We start from the raw sequence: 20238 nt of genomic DNA, 5'->3' as shown, positions 1-20238 counted from the left end.
GGACAAGAGGAACTGATGCTAAGATGAAGCTGATGTGGCTTTCTGGCTGTAAGAACTTCGTTTCTGACCCAGGAGTCTCCTATCTTCTGCCAGCCTCCATGAAACTGATCAGCTAATTTATTAGTTTGCAAGTAGGGTAAAATCCCAGATGTTCACAGTTATTGACAATAACAGTCTCTACCTCATAGAGTAGTTATAAGGGTTAAATGAGATCATAAAAAGAGCTCTGCAGGGTCTGGTTCAAAGTAGGTATTCAATTAAAACTAGTTTCTATACTACCTTATGTAATGAATGATCTTTTAATATTTATATAGCCAACAGCATATTATTGTATATGTCTTAACTCTAATAATTTAGTAAGAGAATGTAATATAAAATTTGAGTGATCTTAACGATACGGAGAGACTCAGTTAGGACTCAAGGTAAACTTTGATACTGAGTCACAACATTACAGTGATTAATATGGCTTCAACCAGATGCTATACAACTCAGTGGTTAAAATTCACAAAGGGATGGATCTATATTCTAGCTCTTCCATTCACAGACTATAAAACTTTGGGTACATTATTACACAGAGGAGTTTTATCTTCCAAAATGTAGAAATTAAAAATATCTACCCTTCACCAGGTACCATGAGGATTAAACAAGATAGTAATTTATAAAATGTGTAACATACCACCTGGCACAAAAGAAATATTCACTGAAGGTTGAGTATGTATTTATTATTTTATTCATAGAATGATAACATCAAGAAAAGAGATGTGATTCTACTTGCAGAGCTATTTTTGTTTTCCAGAGTACTTTCATATTAGCTCTTTCAATCCTCTCAACAATTCCAGGAGGTAGGCAAGACAAATATAGCCCAACTTTACAGATGGGAAAACTGAAGCTAAGGGAGGTTAAGTGGCTTTCCCAAGATCAAAGATCTAGCAAATGGCAGACATTTTATTTTTTAGAGTTCTTTCCATGTGCACAGCCACCAGAGATTATCAAAAGGTAAAGATCTGTCTGTGCCTTTGAGAAAGACAGCTCACACATAACCAGGAGCTGGAGAATGCATTTGGCCCAGCTTAACACACTTATGGGCTTGGAGCTTTCAACCAAATGCAAACTTTTGGTGTGTGTGCCTTTAGGTTTTGCCAAGAGTAGATGGCTTTCTATTTTTAAAAAGGAGGGGGAAAGAGCATTGGAAGGTATTTAAATCAAGTTCTAAAGTCTTTTTGGACATCAAATAACTCTTAGAAAACAACATTTTGATGAGTTAAGTATAAATGAATCAAAAACATATGGACTAAATTTCCCCCGAAATACACAAGGGTCTAAAAATTAAGGGGGAAAATGCATTGATAAAACACATTTGGGATTTTATTGAAACCAAAACATTTACAAAACCATTACACATCCAGATTCACCCAGCCTCAGTGTGCTCCCTTCTGATGGCCATGGCCAGCCTCCTTGGACCACCCAATAACAGGCTGCCAAATATTTCCTGTCTTGCCAAAATAATCACTGGACTCCAAGCCACCCTACAGCAAGGTTTGGATCCCGCCTTGCGTGCAGTTGATGAAACCCCTTCAGCCCAAATGGTGCTAACTGCAATTCTCCTGTATTCTGAAGAATCAGCCTTGATCAAATGGCTCCGTGTGCCCCATCATATTGAGGGCCTAATAACCAATTTCTGCCTAAATGCTTTTATAAGTAGCTATTAAATTAAGCTCCCAACTTGCGATCTTAAAGCTAGTAAACCATCAGGGTACTTTCCAGGCTTGTAAAATTAACTAAAGATAAATTCAAAAGCCGGGGCAGGGCACAGGGGCTGGCACAGAAGAACAGGACTACAATATTTCATACAACTGTGGGCACCACTGCAGCGGCTTCCAGCAAGCTGGCAATAAGCATGTGATATTAACCGAAGCCCTTAATTTAAAGGCAACGAAATCAACCAACTAGTAATTAACAAATTATTCTTAAACAGACTTCGCTTAAAAATTAAGTTGAACTACCATTTTCTATAACTCGTCAGGAAAACGCTGACTGGTACTTAAAGTAAACACAACTTAAGCAGATGGCGAGCTCTCAGAGAGCACCAAACCTATACTTAAATAAATCAGCATCGTCAGACTAGAGAGCTACACGGATGCTCAGCAGAATTCATGGGCATCTTTGCAAGGTTTGGAAATGATTTACTGTCATGTGAAGATGACAACTGAGAGCTCTAAGTTTTCCTCCTGGAATGTTCTGCACCCCTGAGACAGGTAAAGTCGACAGGAAGAAAGTGTTTTTCAACTGATATTCCAGAAGCATGTCATAGAAGGAAAGATGATCCTGACTCTTCTGAGCAAAGACAAGTGCTTCTGTGTTTGTGCATTCACTCATTCAGGAAACAGATCTACTGCGTGTTTACCTGGTGACAGGCATTTTGCTAGGCCCTGGGCATATTAAGCTGAATGATATTCCAAATTCCTCACATATCATACAGGCCCAGAAAGACAGAAGTGATAATGTCACTTGCTAAATTCTATTACAAGGATGCTTTAGAAAGCACTTTGGGAATCTTAAGAACTGAAGAGCTAACTCCACTTGAGGGATCTGGGACAGCCTTCACTTTTGGATGGGCCATCTTAGGGGAGAGGCAGTGTGGCATGGGGGTTAAGAGTACATATAGGCCCTGAAGTGATAGGCTGCATAGGTTCAAATCCCGGCTCCACCATTTATTGGCTATGTGACTTTGGGAAGTTTACTTAACCTCTCTGGGCCAGGTTCCTCCTCTACAAAATGGCACTGATAATGGCAATCACCTCATTGTAAAGATTAAAATGAGTGCCTGGTATATAATAAATGCTATTACATTAACCAGATATTATAGGAACTTATCCAACAAAGATTGACCAGAAAGAATGGTCCAGTTAGCAGAATAACATGTATAAAGCCAAGGGCTTATGAAAGGTCTAGTAGTTGTGAATATGATGCAAAATTCAGTGTAGTGGGTTCATAATGTATAAGGGAGAAAGGAATCAGGTGTAGATTAGGGTCATATTGTCAAAGACCTCATACATCAAGCCAAGGAGGTTAGATTTTAGCCCATAGGCAGTTGAGACCCAACAGAGGTTTGATACACTCAGTTTTGGTTTTCCAGATCATTCTGCCTGCAATGTGGAGCCTGGGCTAAAAGGGGATGTAAGGTCCACTCTGGATGTGGAGATAAAGCATCACATGAAGGATCCGGATTTTGTTTTTGTTTTTGTTTGCTATCACAAGTAGAGCTGTCTGTGGTCAAGGATGACAAAGAGACATTGCTACTTTTGGTTGCTTACCAATGAAAATTGTAGGGCACACCCGAAGCACAGCCATTCCCAAACCCTTACCCTGCTCTCCAAGTTCTGGGGGTATCTAAACTTGCCTTTTCCCCCACCCCACGAAATGTTGGACCTGGACTTCAAAACTCATTGTTGGAAGTACACTTGTAACTGGTCAATTTTATTCGTTTTAACAGTGCTCACAAATCACAGAATGGTAGAAGTAGAAAGGAATTTATGGCAATTGCTAAATCCAATTGCTCCCCACTTGGGGGTCTCCGGATTCCTAGGCAGTCTGTGAAAGTAATAACAGAGACCAGTTCTATTTTCAGTATTTCCAAAAGCTTTACATATATTTAAACATTTAGTCATTCACAAAAAAGCTCTCAGATGCCAAGTAAAATGTCCACTTTCAGCTGGAATTTTTTGATTCAGTATGGCAACATCAACCATCTCATGTTTACCACAGTTCCTGATGGAGCATTATGAATGACCTTAACTTTTTTAAAATGAGTTAATTAACACTTATCAAGTAGAAAAGAAAATCTTTCAAATATAAATGTACAGGAATATAAAGAGGCCCTTTACGGTGTAAATTTAGGAATCCATGATGTCAAGTCCATCCCCAGCAGCCCTCTCCCAACACCCAACTGTAACAGTAGCTTGCTGGGGAGGCTACACTCCTGTTCCTATCCCATTCTTAGGATGTAAAACATACTCTTTAGTATGAATGTCTATTGCAAGTGAAAATACAAATCAGCATGTTCAGGGTTATCTAAATGTTAAGGGAAACCCTGAACCTCAGCTCTCAAGAAATGAACGAGTTAAGCAATCTCTCCTCTTGGATGAAATTCTATTACACAACAGCAAATGTGTCTCTAGACAGTCAGGGCTTCAGGCAGGATTCTTGCGCTCTGCCTCTTGCACTCTCCCGAGCAAACACTTAAGGCACTGCATAAATGATGCATCACAATGCCTCCCAACCACAAATGGGTCCTGAAGAAAAGCCTTTTTTGGATAACTGGAAAATATTATGCAGGGATGAATGCCAGTGTTTGTAAATTCACCCCGTGCCTGAAACGTATCAGATTCTGATCTTGCAAATATCTATGCTCTTTTTCTGCTCCAGAACAGATTTAGGACTATAATTCCAAAAACAGTCATACAAAGAATACTGAACACGTTAGTCATGTTGAGCGACTGCGTTTAAGAAGTAGGATGACATGATATTGTTTATAGTTAGCAGGATTGTATCTTTATATACAGTTATTAAGAATATGACTGCTACTACTAACAGGAGTTACTATTCCATTTAGTTAAATTATAGTACCACTACACCTTAAGTTTCCTGTTGTTAGATGAAAAGAGCTGTACTGTTATTGCATTTCTTGAAATCAATGGTTACTAAAATTAGGGTTTTGTAGGCACTCAGGGAAATATTTGGTGGCAGATAGAACTAAAAAGCATCCCGCATTAGTAGAAGGTGATGGAAGGAAGATCCGTGGAGCCAAGACTTCAGTGGTATTTTCGCCATACAGATAGCTTGATCTGAAGAAGATGGAATGTGGTCTCTCCTGGCAAGCTTTGGAAAATACGTATATGGTACAGTGACTCAGAGCACAGGGAAAAGAAGCCCCCATGAGAGAGGGTGAATGCTGGCTCTGCCATTTAATAGCTGTGTGATCTTAGGTAAAATCTTCAGCTCTCTGACTTCAGTTTGCTCATCAGAATAGAGGAAATAACACCTACTAAATAAAACAATGTAAGTAAAGTATTTAACATAATGCCTGGCATTTAGTAGGCATTAATCAAATTAATTGATTAATCCCCTTTCTCTACGTGAACAGACAGCAGCATAAAGTCTATGGCCACGTCCCTCAGGTGCTCATTCACGTCACTGGGGCTGGGACGGTTCTTTCTGCTCATCACGTAAGTGGAACCTCGTGAGTAAGAGCTGAGTTCTCTGAGGAATGCTGTTCTACTGAGTCAGTGGCATCAGGCCAAAGTGGAGACAAATCATGACTGGATCACACCAAACCAAAGACCTTCTGAGGCTTACCTCCTGAAACCGGGGAAAGGACAATTAGGGACAATTCATCATTTGCTCTAACACAACCTTTGAGTTACCTCAAGAAAATTTTTGCGATTTTATATAGCAGAATAAATGCACCCTGTGCCCCCAAATCCCATCATCTTGGTAACATCCTTAAATCTCACCATCAATGCTGTGAAAGGCTGGACTGGTCCACGTGTCAGAAGCAATCATCAGTTTAAGTAGAATCTTAGAGAATCTCAGTCTTTCCTCTACTTTGGAACCTAATCTTAAGATTCAGTATTTGATTATTTCCTAGAAGAAAACTGAGATGGAAACTCCACTTGGTTGGGAAAAATGATTAATTGCATCTAAGCACAGGCAAATAATTGGCCATCACAAGTCACAGAATCTTTGTACTCAGCATATTTAAGCTAAGAGAATTCAAATCTGCAAAGGAACTAAACGCTTTTAAATTTTGCTATCCCTCCAGAAATCCATCTTCTTCAGATCATCTCGCTACCCCCAACCAAAGAAATAACACATAGACAAGTAATAAACTGGCCCCATTCTGTGCTCACTCTCCAGGGAAAACACTGGGAGGAAAAAAAAAAAAAAAAACCCATCACCCTACGCTGTTCTGTAGCAAACACATGGAGAGGCTAAACACAAACCAACAGATTGTTTGCAGTGGGGCTGAGGTCTCAGATATGTTTCAGAAACATCAGAAAACATGGGTGACGAAGGGTCATATGCACAAATGCACACAACGGACACAGGCGACACAGTAAGACCTCTGCAGCTTGAGCAGCAAGGGCAAGAAGCATTGATTTTCACTGGAGAGGGCGTATCAGGTTACAGGAATGCACACATTTAATTTTTATGAGACTGAAGGCTCACAGAAACAACAACAAAAAATCCCCGCTTTCTGACACATTAATGTAGCTGGTGAAGGGCAACTTGAAAATAAAACAAAGGGAAAGGCTTAATTGTGTTATCAAAAGGCCTTTGAAAATAAACTGTGATGCCACAAGCCACTCTGACATGTTCTGTGACACTTTTAGTCTCCTGGCTAGAGAAAGGCTGGACCCAGGTCACATCCCCAAATCCTCTTTGTCATATAAATATGTATAGATGGTATTACTCACCCTTTTCTGGTTTCACTAAAGAATATTTTTCATTTTCCATGTAAATCCAAGAGTCACCAATCTTCCAGCTCTCAGCCCCAACCCACGAAGAGCAAGTAAGCAGGGCAGAAATGTGGTTTCATACCAGAGCATCTTCTTCCAGCCAAATGTAATTTACAGCAGAGTGTTTGGTTCATCTGTCACAGGAGAATTATACAGCCTCGCCACTTACCCTGAGAATAAATATGCGCTCCTCATTCAGGTAAATGAGATCATTTCAGAAATAAATTGACTCCGCCACTAAAACTTGCCTTTTGCAAAGAAAATGAATGTTTGAAATTTTTCTCCTGATGAAGATGATGCAGCTGACACTTAAATTTAAGAGGCTCGCGATATGGCCTTCATTCATATTAAGGCCAGCCCAGGAGAAGCTAGAGGCCACGAGAGCCGGAAACATCTGATGATAACTCAGCTAAATCAACTCCCAGCTCTTATCAGTATGCAAAATCTCCCAGGCAAAAATGGAGGGGAAAAGGTCAAAACGCACATCTCCACTGACAATCATACATCTGGAAATAAACCAAGCTTACAAAACGACACTGAAGTTTTACTAGCCCACACAGAGCTTTCAACTATCCACTCCTTCCTATGGATTTCCCTTCATTTGAGCTTCACAAAAGCCGTGTAAATTAGAGAAGGTACATTTTCCCATTTACAGTTTGGGAAACGGAGGCAGCATGCAGTTACCTGTGTCCCAACACTTACAGCTGGTGATAGGTTGAGTCAGGATAAAAAAGCCAGGTGGCCTAGGTGATAATTCAGCATTCATTCCATCCCTCTGCTTTTAGAGGAGTTACAGCACATGATCCCTACTCTAAGGTGCTTATGATTTAACTAAAACAATAAGATGCTCACACACACAACTAAACAATGCCATTGAAAAACAAAAATCACCAATGCTTAATATACACCCTTTCCACTATTTTCAACTCAGAGCCGCATTAATTTTATGAATTTATGGAATTGACAGAAAGATTTTTAGTAAGTTAACACATAGTTTCAAATTTAAAACTGCACAATCAAAGCCAGGGACACTGTTTAGAACATGTCCTTTGTTAAATTATTTACGTCCACATGACTTTCCTGCTGAACATCTAGGTAAACGGTAATAGTCTTAGGCATAATTATTTACCAGTGACCAGATTACGGCTCACACTGAAGGAAAAAGAAGTTAATGCGGTTTAAAAATCAACAGGCTTGAATATTTCGCTATTTTATTATTAAGTTACAATGACCTGTGGAAATACAAAATTTTATAATTTTTTTTGGCATTCCCTTTACTCGGAACTCCAAATTTCTAAATACTTTCAACAAACTTTCAAATTTCCTATTTTAAGGAATTCACTTAGCACGGGGTAGAAGAAACATAAAGAAGCTTCTTCATCTTTGAAGGTAATAAGCAAAAAAGTATCCACAAATAAATGTTTCTAGGCGTTGACTTTTGGCCTTCAACTAAAATTCTATAAAAAGAATGAAGAAATTAATGATCTAGTCGTTATGATAATTAGTAATTATATTTTCAGAGTCTTTAAGAATAATTAATTAGAGCATACCTTTGAGGCATTATTATCGCCATCATAAAATGAGGCAGCGGAGATGGAGCCAAGATGAACAGTTGCCTCTGGCCACGGGCAGAAGAGAGCGGGCTGTCAGATACCTGGAATTCCTGAGCCCCAGGGCCTTGCTACTAAGCCTGCTCCCCGGAGCTGACACGGGAAGTTCATTCTTTACGCAGCATAAACAAGAAGCTGTCCTTTTTCTCCGTCAACTATTCCTCTCAACTAAGCTATTGACCCCCTTCAGTTCTCAGACGAGATTCTTTTCAGACTGTGGTTTCTTTGGCAGGCTGCCACCTAAAAGTGTAGTTGAATAAAGTGAGATAAGTAGAAGTCTGGATCTTTTAAAAATTTTATTACAGTAGAAGGGAGAGAGAAACAGGCAGAAAAATAGAAGGAAGATTAGTATAAGCGAACCTATAACAGGCAGAAGTGGCATGATTCTAAAAGTAAACTGTGTTTACATATTTACAGATTCCTGTATAAACCACTATATCAGGAATTAAGAACCAGAAAAATATTTTTAAACCTTTTTATACTAAAAAATATATGGCTATCTTTGTGCCTCTAAATTGTGAAGATAAAGGGTGCATATTCTTCCTTTATTAAAAAATGTAAATTTCAGTAAGCAAAACGTTAATACTCTGAAAGAAGAATGGCCAAAAGGCACAGAGAGAAAAGAACAGACAATTCACAAATTGCCAGCAAATGAATGAAAATAATGTTCAACATCCCTTTTAATCTCATAAAAGCAAATTAAAACAATTTTTGACCTAATAAATTGAGAAATATGTCTTTTTGAATGACAATATCTAAATCCTGATTAGAGGTCAGGTTCGATAGGTCCTCTGCATAAACTCAATGTTGAGGAGACAATTGGTACAGGCTGTTTGAAAGCTTTTTAGTAAAATGTATCAAAATCCATTTGTTGGAATAATTCCTTTGGAAAAATAAGAGATACAGATAAAGAGTTACGTGCAGGAAGGTTCATCACAATATTATTTATTACCTGGGAAAAATTTGAAATAGATTATGCATCCAATAATAAGCAGAATAACTGAAGTAAATTTTAATGACTATACAGTCATTAAAATCATGTTTTAAAAACATAAGTCTTGACCTTGAGGAAATGTTCACAAAATGATGTTAAGTAGAAGAGAATCCAGAAACAAACCTGCAAATACTCTGTGAAATACAGTTAGATGACACGGACGGATAAAGACATAGATTAATAAAGGATATACATCAAAATCACAAACAGTGATTATTTTTGGTTAGAATTTTCTTCTTTAGATGTTTCTGTATTTTTTATGAGATTTTTTTAAAATCAGAAAACAGTACACTTATCTTTAAAATTTTAAAAAAGGAAAGTAAGAGAATCCTTGAATTTAAGGTATAGTTAACATTTTTTTCGCCATTATTGTTCAAGCCAGCGAAAATTGGTCTTAACTCGGAAAGGAATACACCAACAAGTAGATTTTAGCATTACGATTGGTTGATTTCCAGGGTTAAAACTTTAGAACCTTCCTTTTCTAGTTACACTATAAGTTAAACTAGATGCCCTGTCGTTCCTCTTCGTGGGTTTTTTCTCACAAAGTCAGCTTCAGAGGGAATTTGGAGGAAAGAGAAGTCACCAAGACCACTATTTTAAATGGTGTGCTCTAATTTTAAAATCCCAGATGACACTGCCAAGTTGCCTCGGTGCCTGCCGGGTTAGAAAGGAGCCACAGGACCTATGGGCAACAGCCATAAATGACACAACTGAAAAATGATTGCTACTTGTTTGAGAAAATATGCACAGAATATGCCAAAATGACTCCTACACTGGATGTTTTTCTGAATGAATTTCTTGTAAGTTCTGTCACATGAAACTCATGTAACACTAGGAATCCCTAGGACACGAGGACCTCATTCCCAATGCATCCACCACATTGCCTTTGCCATTGGCTGGTTGAAATACACAACTTTTTAACTCAGTGTTAACCACGTTGCATAATTACAACACTCTATTAGAAAATCTCCATGCTTGCTTCATCTTCGCCCAAGCATGACTTTCAGTGAATAGATTTCAGAATCTTTCTTTCAAAAACAGCTCGATGCAATAACTAATGCAACTAGAATTACCAAGAAAAAAAATCACAGCTGTTTACAGTCACCCCAAACCCTACAATGGCTCTCCATTGCGTTTAGATTGAAATCTAAACCCCCACCTGGCTAACACCCTGCCTCACTTCCGAAGTCATCTCGCAGCACTTGCCCCCTTGCCCACTACACTTTGGCCACACTGGTCTTTTCTCTTTTTCTCAACCCTGGCAAGCTCATTCCCACAGAACTAGGTCTCCTCCATGCCTGGAAGTTTCTTCCCCTTAATCTCTGAGTGATTAGACCAGCTTTGTTTTCAAGGGTGGGTCAAAAGTAATAAGGGAACAGAGGACATATCAATCCTATGAAATGGAAAATTAAAATGAACATATTTTTAATTTGGTACTCTTGCTTAGGAAAGAACGACATTTGTTGACCTCCAATATCTGGAAGGGACCTTTCAAATGCTCTCCTAAAAAATAGAGAGAGGTTGTAAATGTCCAAGCATTAGCCAGTGCCAGCAGAAAAGAACGAACTAGGATTCTTTCTTGGTTGCAACTCTAAATCTACAGGGCTCTAATACCAACTTCCCCTATCTGTCCTAACTATTGTGTCTTAGGGGGGTGATGGTACCTATTTCCCTTATTTCTTTCATTTCAAATAGTGTACTATTATTAATTATTATTAATGCCATAGATACAGCATTAACTCATAGTATTGTTTACAAGTACTGCTGTAGCAGTCAATCTCTGCAATGTCCCCTAATGACCCCAGTCCTCTGGTATACCCTTGTGTAATCTCCTCCCCTGAGTACAGGCCGGGCCTAGTGACTTGCTTCTAATGAATAGAATATGGCAAATATGATGAGCTGTCACTTCTGAGATTAGATCACCGAAAAAGACTATGACTTGCATCTCTCACTTTCCCCTCTTGCAATGCTTGCTTATTCTTAGCCTGCCAACAGCCAAATAAATAAGCTCGGGTGCACACCCTCTGAGGCCTGCAACAGCCATGTGAGTCTGGAAGCACATCTGTCCCTAGTGAAGGCTCAAGATGACTACAGTCCTGGCCAACAACTTGAAACCACCTTGTGAGAGACCCTGCACCAGAGAACCTGGCGAAGCCACACCCAGTTCCTGACCGACAGAAGCTCTGAGTTAATAAATAAATGTTGGGGGTTGGAGGTGATTTGTTACACAGCAATCGCTAACTAATACAATTACTTACAACCAAAACTACACACTTGACATTTTCTTTTCCTTTTGTTAGGATTATAGTGAAAGGAAATTTTAGCTCCCTAAATTATGAGAATGAATCTTAGGTTGTACAGGGATAGAGGATATTCAGAACCAGAAATAACTAATCAGGATTCTTCCCAAAATGAATGATAACTATATTTGGTACATCAATCATAAAGTCACTCATAATTTAAACAGCATTTTAAATCTAACTGGTATTTTCACATTCAAGGCCATTTACTCCTCTTAAAAAGACTACGAAGTTAAGTAGTATTATTATCTCCATATTACAGATAAGGAGATATTTGTAAATCTCAGTAGATTTCATGACTTCCACAAAGGCACAGACCTGTCGTTCACCTCTCTGCTCTAATTCCTAGCTCCATGTCTAGCACTGTAAATGCCCAACACATATCTGTTGAGTAGACACCTCCCACGACAATGTTATCTATAAAGATGATGCCTTTTTTTAATGAAATTCTCCAACTGACATATACATCAATCCATCTCTCTGTATACTTGTGTAACACATAAATATGCATCCATGGAATCAGTATATGTGTTTCCCAAACAACACAGCCACCTCTGAAAGCTCACTCTACTTCTAAAGACAATAAAGAGATCATTCTCTAATTTAATCGTGTTTTTCATACAGTTCTACTTTGCCAAAGACAGAAATCTAGAGCTCTTTCATGAGCTAACAATCCCTTCTCAGTAAATCAAATCTCTTCCCTCACATATCATTTCCCATAATCTCTCAGGATGAGGTTGGAGACAACAGACCTTTCGAAAGCCACCTCAGGAGGTCATCAGCGGGCTCAGACCCCATCATCCCAATGCCCTCACCCCTCCCCTGCCATGGCTGGCCTCTTTCCCCCTGTTAAACATGGCAAGTGGGAAGTAATAGGTCTTGTCAAAGGTCGCTATAAAATAACGTCAGGCAATGTTAGATAGAGGCGTCCACAGAAATGCAACGAAGCTGTTGACAAGAAAACAGGAGGTGGGAGGATTGTGATTAGGAGATTTGGATGAGTCTTAAATTCCTTTTCTTTTCACAGCCTCACAGTTAAGTGGTCATTCAGTCTTCAACCACAGTCCAGTCCCTTCTCACGGATGACCTGATAGAAAAGCGTTTGTTCACAAAAGATACATGCAGCCATTAAATAATCAATTAGTCCATGTTTTAAGAAGATAAGAAAATCGTTAGGGATGTTGACTCTTGGAATTGTATGATTACAAGCAGAGGAACTGCAACATACCATGTGTAAAGTAATAAATTAAGAAGTCATCCATTCATTCAGCAAATATGGAAGAAGTGTCTCCGATGTGTCAGGACTACATGTTAGGAAAACGGTAATGAACCAAACATGCACGATCCCTGAGGTTTCACAATTTAGATTCTAGTGAGACATATAGATTTTAAATATTTTTTAATTAAATTAAAAATCACTTAAAGGGATATAAATCCGAAACTTGTAAATGCTATTAAGAAAAAGTTTAGGATAGTGGGACTACTTAACAGGACCAAATTTAGATTAGGGAATCCGAAAAAAGCAGAAGTTGCCCTGGCAGGAATGGTCTAGGTAGAAGGGACAGCATATGCAAAGGCCCCACAATTAAGAAGGACTTGGAGCTTTCAAAGATCTGAAATTCCAGTGTGGTTGAGGCCCACTGAGTAAGGGACTGTGTACTGTGAGTTGAGGCTGGCCTATCTGATGCCAAAGACTGTGATCCTGATCTGTTCAGGGTCTATTCATATCTGCAGCCCAAACCCCTTCTCTGAACACCAGACTCAGCATCCCACCGTCTACGGGACATCTCACACATAACGTGCCCAAACTGAGCTCTCGGTCTCCTCTACCAAACCTGTTCCACCTGCCATCTTCCTCATCTCAGTTGATGGTAACTCCATCGTCCAAATGTCTCAGGTCAAAAACCTAAGCATCCTCCATGACTTCTTACTTATACCCACACCCAATTTATCAGTAAGTCCTTTCAGCTTTACCTTCATAATAAGCCAAACTCCTTCTTATGACCTCTCCCATAACCACCCAATACAAGCTGCCATATCTCTTGCCTCCTAACAGGACTGCCTGCAGCCACCCCTGCCCCTGTATAGTCTATTCTTCACAACAAGACAGGTCCTTAGAAGTGATAGATTCTCTTCTCAAAGCTCTCCAAATGCTTCCTATCCACCGTTCATAGCATGGTGTGCAAGCCCCGACATGATCTGGCCACCTCCCACCTCTCACTCTTTCCTCACTGTCTCCACGTCTGTTTCCTTGCAGCTCCTCAGACACATCAAAGCCCTTTTACCAGCAGCTCCTGTGGCCTGAAAGCGCTTTCTCCAGATCTCTGCAGGAATTGCTCCCTCACTTCGGCTCTCTACTCATATGTCACCTTCTCAGAAAGGCCTTCCCTAACTACTCCATCTGAAAGGTGAAAGAGCACACTGTACCCACTTTCCTGGCTTTGTCCTCTCTGTAGCACTTACTGCTAGATGATGGATGACATATTTGCCTATTGGTATAGAGATTTTGTCTGTTAGTTCACTGCCATAGCCTTAGAACCTGGAAGAGTTCTAGCTACAGAGAGCAAGGCATACTTTTACTGATGCACATTGTGGGTTACCACATGGCCATCTCTGGAAGTGCTTTTGTAATAGAATTATAACCTCCCAGGAAATAGATTGAGTGCCTAATATGTTACCAAGATTGAGGCTCTGGAGAAGTAAGAAAAGGTCTGGCAAGGAGGAGGGGAAAGGAGGGCAGGGTTTGTGGTAGGCAAGGAGGTGTCTGAGGGAGGAGGGCAGCCCTGAGTTCCTGTGACAGGCACTATGGTGGAACAGAATGTGCTAAGAGGAAGAGAGGCAGAAACAAAGGGAATAAAAGAAGTGTGAGGGTGCCCAAGACAAACGGTCTCTGCCACAATTTTGCCTAAGCTCAACTCTAAAGGAAGGTTTTTCCAACCAGCATAAGCGGAAGGAGATTAAGGTTTCAGAGTACATATTTCTCTTGCCAAAAGATTGGTCATATGTTTTTTACAATCATAAAAAAAAAAGTCCACAGCAAACTTCAATGTCAAACAATAGGGGATGGTTAAGAAATTATGATATAGCAACTCAATGGAATATGATGCATAATCATAGTTTTGAAAACTATGTCACAGCATAAAAAATGCCTGTGGTATAGTTTTAAGTGAAAAAAATAGAATTTTAAAACGTGTCTATGCTTCAATTAAAACTATTTAAAAAATATGTTCACCTCTAGACATAGGTAAAGAAGCATATGTGAAAATGAAAAATCAATGGTTCCTTAGCGTTGTGAGATTCTCTGTGATTTACTCATCCCACCCCATTTTTGGATTTATAAAATATGCTTAACAATAGTTTTATGCTACAGGGACATCCATCAGTACACCTAAAGAATCTCCCCAGGCTGATCCTGCCAGAGACACTCGCCAGGCATCTAACATCTCATCCTGATAACAGGAAATTCATGACAAAGAACAATGTTCGAGTGTCCCTGAATCCACTCACTCAGGATTAATTAACCATCTACCATATGTAAGGGACTATATGCCAGGTTCTATGAGAGAAATCCAAAACTGAGCAAGTGTCCATTCTTACTGTTATGGAGCTTACAATCCGGGAGAGGGAATTTATGACAAATACAAAGGTAATCCCAAGAGAAGATGAGCTTTTTTTATGTCATAAGATAAAATAGTAATAAAGTACTAAGGAATTAATTTTTCATTCAGTTTTTGGTTGGGGAGATCAGGAGATGAGTGTTTGCACAGGCAGAAGGTGAGGGGTAGGGGAGGAAAGGGTGTGCTAGACAAGGACAGGAGATGTTCCAGGAAAGAGGAGAGTCTAAACATGGCAGAGAGGCACTCAACACAAACAAGACTTATTACGAGTCTGGCTTGAATATGGGGTAAACCTACAAGGATGCTAGCTGGGGCTGGCCTAGGGGCCTTAAAACAGATGCTAGTGAAGGCTCTTGAGCAGGGACATGAGATGTTCAAAGCCATAGAATAGAAAGACTCATTTAGTAGCTAGAAGGTATAGAGTCTGAGCTCAGAAAGAAGACAAAGCTGGTTCGAAACCCCAACTTCACCATTTACTGATTTTGTCACAGTAACTGGTTTGTCCCTTAACCTCCGAGCCTCACTTTCCTTATCTATAAAAAGAGGTAACTCCAGCTCCTTGGTAGGTTTGTTATGAAGGGTGACATTGTAGATCAAGAGAGTAGGCACAATAAAGACTCAATAAATAATTCTGTTCCCCTTCACTCTCAGTTCATAGAAGGAACTAGTTGAGAAGGAGACAGGGCAGGAGGACAAAAATCACAAGACATTGCTCAAGTGGGGTCTAGAAGACTTGGCAATGACATGTCCATGATGGCCAAGGAAAAAGTGAAGTTAGTGATTGTCATGAAGGCTCAAGCTGGGAGGCCAGAAGATGATGGTGGCCCCCAGTGAAATGGATGTGTCAGAAGGAGAAATGCTATGAGGATTAGTTCATGTCTCAACAATTTGAAAATTCAGGAACAGCAGCAGTCCTTCTAGGAGGAAATGGCCAGGGTGAAGCTGGAAGTCAGGGCTCATAGCCCGGGAGAGACGTATGGCCGAGACACACAAGGTATCTACTCTAAGATTTTTCATAGTTGACCATTCCTATTGCCAAAGTCTGTAATGCTCCTCTCAACCTTTCTCCACTGCTCATCTTAACACTTTAATCCCAAATATGTAGAGAAGTTGTTGGATCAAAATACAGTCATGTGTTGCTTAACAACGTGTTGTCTTTTCTTTTAACAGATTTATTGAGATATAATTCACAAATCATACAATTCACCCACTTAAACTGTACAATTCAATGCCCTTAGAATATTTACAGATTTGTGCAACCATCACCACAATCAGTTTTGGAACATTTTCATCATCTGAAGAAGCAGCCACACATCCTTTACTGGTCATCCCCAAGTCCCCAGCCCCACCCTTAGTCCTAGGCAACCACTAATCTACCTTCTGTCTCCACGGATTTTTCTATTCTGGACCTTCCATATAAATGGAGTCATACACTATGTAGTCCTTTGTGTCTGGCTTCTTTTTCTTAGCATAATATTTTCAAGGTTCATGCATGTTGTAGCATGTATCAGTACTTCGTTTCTTTTTATGACCAAATAATATTCTAATATACGGATATACCAAATATTGTTTACCCATTCATCAGTTGATGCACTTTGGGTTATTTTCACGTTTTGGCTATTATGAATAACCCCGCTATGAACATTCATGTACAAGTCTTTGTGTGGACATATGTTTTCATTTCTCTTGGGAATATACCTAGGAGTGGAATTGCTGGGTCGTGAGGTTTATGTTTAACTTTTTGAGAAACTGCTAAACTATTTTCCAAAGTGGCTGTATCATTTGACAGTCTCACCATCAATGGACGAGGGTTCCAATCTCTCCACATCCTTCTCAACACTTGCTTTTGTCTTTTTTATTGTAGCCATCCTAGGGGGTGTGAAGTGGTTTTCATTTGCATCTCCCTGATAGCTAATGATGTTGACCATGTTTTCATGTGTATTGGCTATTTCTATATCTTCTCTGTAGAACTGTCTATTCAGATCCTTTGCCCCTTTTTAATTGGATTATTTGTCTTTTTACTATGATATTTTTTGAAACACAGAATGTTGTCTTCTGGGTTTTCACTGTGTAAAAAAGAGGGAGCACATAGCCATAAATTGTCCATCAACAAAATTTTTTTTCTTCCTGCATTGAAACATCTGTGTTCAACTTGGGACGTGTGTTGTTTATGGGACCTAGTGGCTTTTGTCCTTGTCAGTAAATATTAGCACATCAAAACAATGATTGTTAAACCTGGCGGGGTGACAAACTACAGCTGTATTTAATTCTTTGTTCTCAAGGCTAAAAGTTGGTGTTGCCCTTTTGGCACTGCTGTTTCACAAACCGTGGAGACAAATTCAAGGCCAAAGCAAGGACAATGCCCCCATGAGCAAATTCATTAATCAGTGTAATATAAATACATCTATTTTAAAGTGTAAACTTTTGTGGCTGTGTTTTGCTGGCTTTGTCCATACCTGGTAATGTGTGGACCCCCATCTCTGAAGACTTGTTCCAAGTTTTTCTGGGGGGTCTAGCAGAAGTTTATTTTTAATATGTGCTGCAAAATGTCTGGTTATAACTGCCATCACTCTCAATCTGCCAGCTCCCACGGGGTCCCCCTATTACTTGCCCTGGGTGCTGCCCTCTTGACGGGCATACCTACTGTTATGGGTGGAATTGTGTCCCTCCAAAACTCCAGGACCCTAGAATGTGACCTTATTCGGAGATCAAGTCTTTACAAAGGTAGTCAAGTTGAAACGAGGTCTTCAGGGTGGGCCCTAATCCAATGTGACTGGTGTCCTTATAAAAAGGGGAAATGTGGACACAGAGACAGGCATTCACAGCAGGAGGATGATGTCAAGGGACAGAGGGAGAAGAGAGTCATCTACAGGCCAAAGAGAGAGACCTGGAACAGATCCTCCCTCATAGCCCCCAGGAGGAACCAACCCTGCTGACACCTTGATTTTGGACTTCTAACCTCTAGAACCGCAAGAGAACCAATTTCCATCTTTGAAGCCACCTGGTCTGTGATACTCTGTTACAGCAGCCCTCGCAAACTAACACACCTGGCCATGCTCTGGACCCCTGACGGCCAGCACTGTGGCTGCCTTGGGCAGTGGCTGCCTCTCTCTCTGGAGGGCCTACTCTCTGACACAAATTATCCAAACTGTGCTGCCTTGCAACGCAACAAGTGAACAACAGTTTTTAGTTATAGTTGCTGTTGGAGTTTTTGTTCATAGTTATTTTCGCTTCTCTTTCAAGGACTCAGACACAAGCCCATGGGGCACTGTGCTGAAAACCCTCCTCTCTGCTACCACCACAAAGGACAATCCAGACTTCCTTACTGGGTCAGGCTTATCCCACCTGGCTCCTTCTTCCCTTAGAATAAGTAAACTCCTCTCCCATTCCCTCACCTTCCAGTTAATCTATCCCCTAGTCATACTGGTCCTATCTCTTAACCGGCTTTTGAATCTGGCACCACTGTAGCCCAAGCCGCCATCACCTTTGCCTGGACAACCACACCAGTGCCCTAACTGGGATTTCTGCCTCCAGACCTGCACCCCCTCACTCTCCCACAACATTCTATTGGAGTGACTTATTTGGTGTCTCTCCTACCAGTAAGTTCTGTGAGGAGGGGGACCGTGTCTGGTTTTGATCATGAGTCCCTAGTACCTGCACATCATATGTGCTCAGTGAATATCTGATGAAGACAGGGAGGGCGGGAGGGAGGGGGAGAGGGAGAAAGCAAAGTGTGGGTTTATACTCCCTTAGAGAAACTACAAAGCTGTGCTTTTTTATTGGTTTCCATTGAGCATATCTTTGCACTGAGAAAGGCAAGTAAGTCAATACAAACAGAGATGCTCAAATAATGCCAAATGGTGTGTTTTTCAAATCACTCGAGGCCCATCTGAATCCAAGCCAGTCTCCAGAAAAGAGGCACTCAGTGCCATGTGCCTAGCTGTGTCTCTGCGTTATCTTATGTGTCAGAATCACATCACACACTCATTACCTCTGCATTGGCCTGAAGAGCAGAAGTCCTCTTTAGACTTTTGCTCCTCCCATTGAGACCCTAAAGCTGCCATACCTAACTTTGAACAAGTGGTCTATGCATTCTGTTTCTCTGTCTGGGGAACGGGTACAAGCAAACTTATCCCTCCTTTTTTTTTTAAATTGTGGCAAAATACACATAACCTGAAATTTACCATGTTAACCATTTTTAAGTGTATAGTTCAATAGTGTTAAATATATTTACACTGTTGGGCCACCAATCTCCAGAATCCTCTATTTTTTAAAACAAACATTGAATAACTAAAACTATGTAAAGGAATATAATATTTCCTAAATAGGCCTCCTAGAATATGTGCTAAATGTTAAATAAAGATAAAGCATCCATTTACAGCCTTCCTTTTAAAGATACTACAGTTTTTGTGCTTTAGGGGATAAAAAAAAAGCACATTTCCTGGAAAGGGTAAAAATGAACCTTGGGTTAAAGGGTTAACCTGTCTATCTTAAGAATGTCCCTTCCAAAGGGCATGTCAAGTAATTATGTGTAATTTTTTCTCTCTGATTTTTGTGAGTGCCTCTGAGGCACATGAAAAAAGTAATTGTACTTCCCTGCCAGTGTTGCCTCCATCCCACAGGCAGACATCACTGTTTCGTTTTGGTTCTTTTTTAAAATGTTTTGAATGGTTTGGAGATTAGCATGGGTATTTAGCAAAAAGTACAATTTCAAATTACATGCTGCTTCATGGTGCCAAAACACTGTGCACCATCATCTTTGATGACGTCCACCAGCACGGCACTGAGAATGGTGGTTGTTAGTCATCTGGCTTGGTAAAGCTGGAAAATGAAATTGTAAACAATGTGTGCTTTGCCTTATTAGAAAAGAAGAGTGTGTTAAATATGGTTTCAATTTTTTTAAATCTAGCAGTATCTTTTAATCAACTATATGTGTATCTAAATCAACGTGACAAATAGATACTTGCTCAAAAAGAGGAACAATTTATCCATGGGCATCCTAAAAAAGATGATAATCACATTTACAAGTACGTATGCTTGTAACATTCTGGTCCTCTTTGGCCAAGGTTTTTATTTATATACAAGTTTAACCACCATAACCACATATACATGTGGATATTAAAATTGTTTTAACTTTGGTATAATGCTTAGAAAGGGACCCAAAATAATCCCTCCCTGGCAATGGTCACAGATCGCATT

General features: G+C 40.0%; 1 protein-coding gene and 1 long non-coding RNA gene across 26 annotated transcripts in view; both read right to left on the bottom strand.

Annotated features, from left to right (window-relative positions):
* Positions 1 to 20238, bottom strand: part of CREB5 (cAMP responsive element binding protein 5) — a 397793-nt gene that overhangs the window by 366877 nt on the left and 10678 nt on the right. The window lies entirely within an intron of this gene.
* Positions 3457 to 5882, bottom strand: LOC138923788 (uncharacterized). Its single transcript, XR_011437912.1, has 2 exons — positions 5514 to 5882; positions 3457 to 5358 (listed from the first exon to the last, which is right to left on the bottom strand). It is a non-coding gene; the product is annotated as an uncharacterized lncRNA (long non-coding RNA).

The sequence above is a fragment of the Equus caballus genome, chromosome 4 (genome assembly GCF_041296265.1).
Source record: "Equus caballus isolate H_3958 breed thoroughbred chromosome 4, TB-T2T, whole genome shotgun sequence".
Lineage (NCBI taxonomy): Eukaryota > Metazoa > Chordata > Mammalia > Perissodactyla > Equidae > Equus > Equus caballus.
Note: the sequence above shows the minus strand (reverse complement) of the source record. Positions and strands in the feature narration are given on the sequence as shown.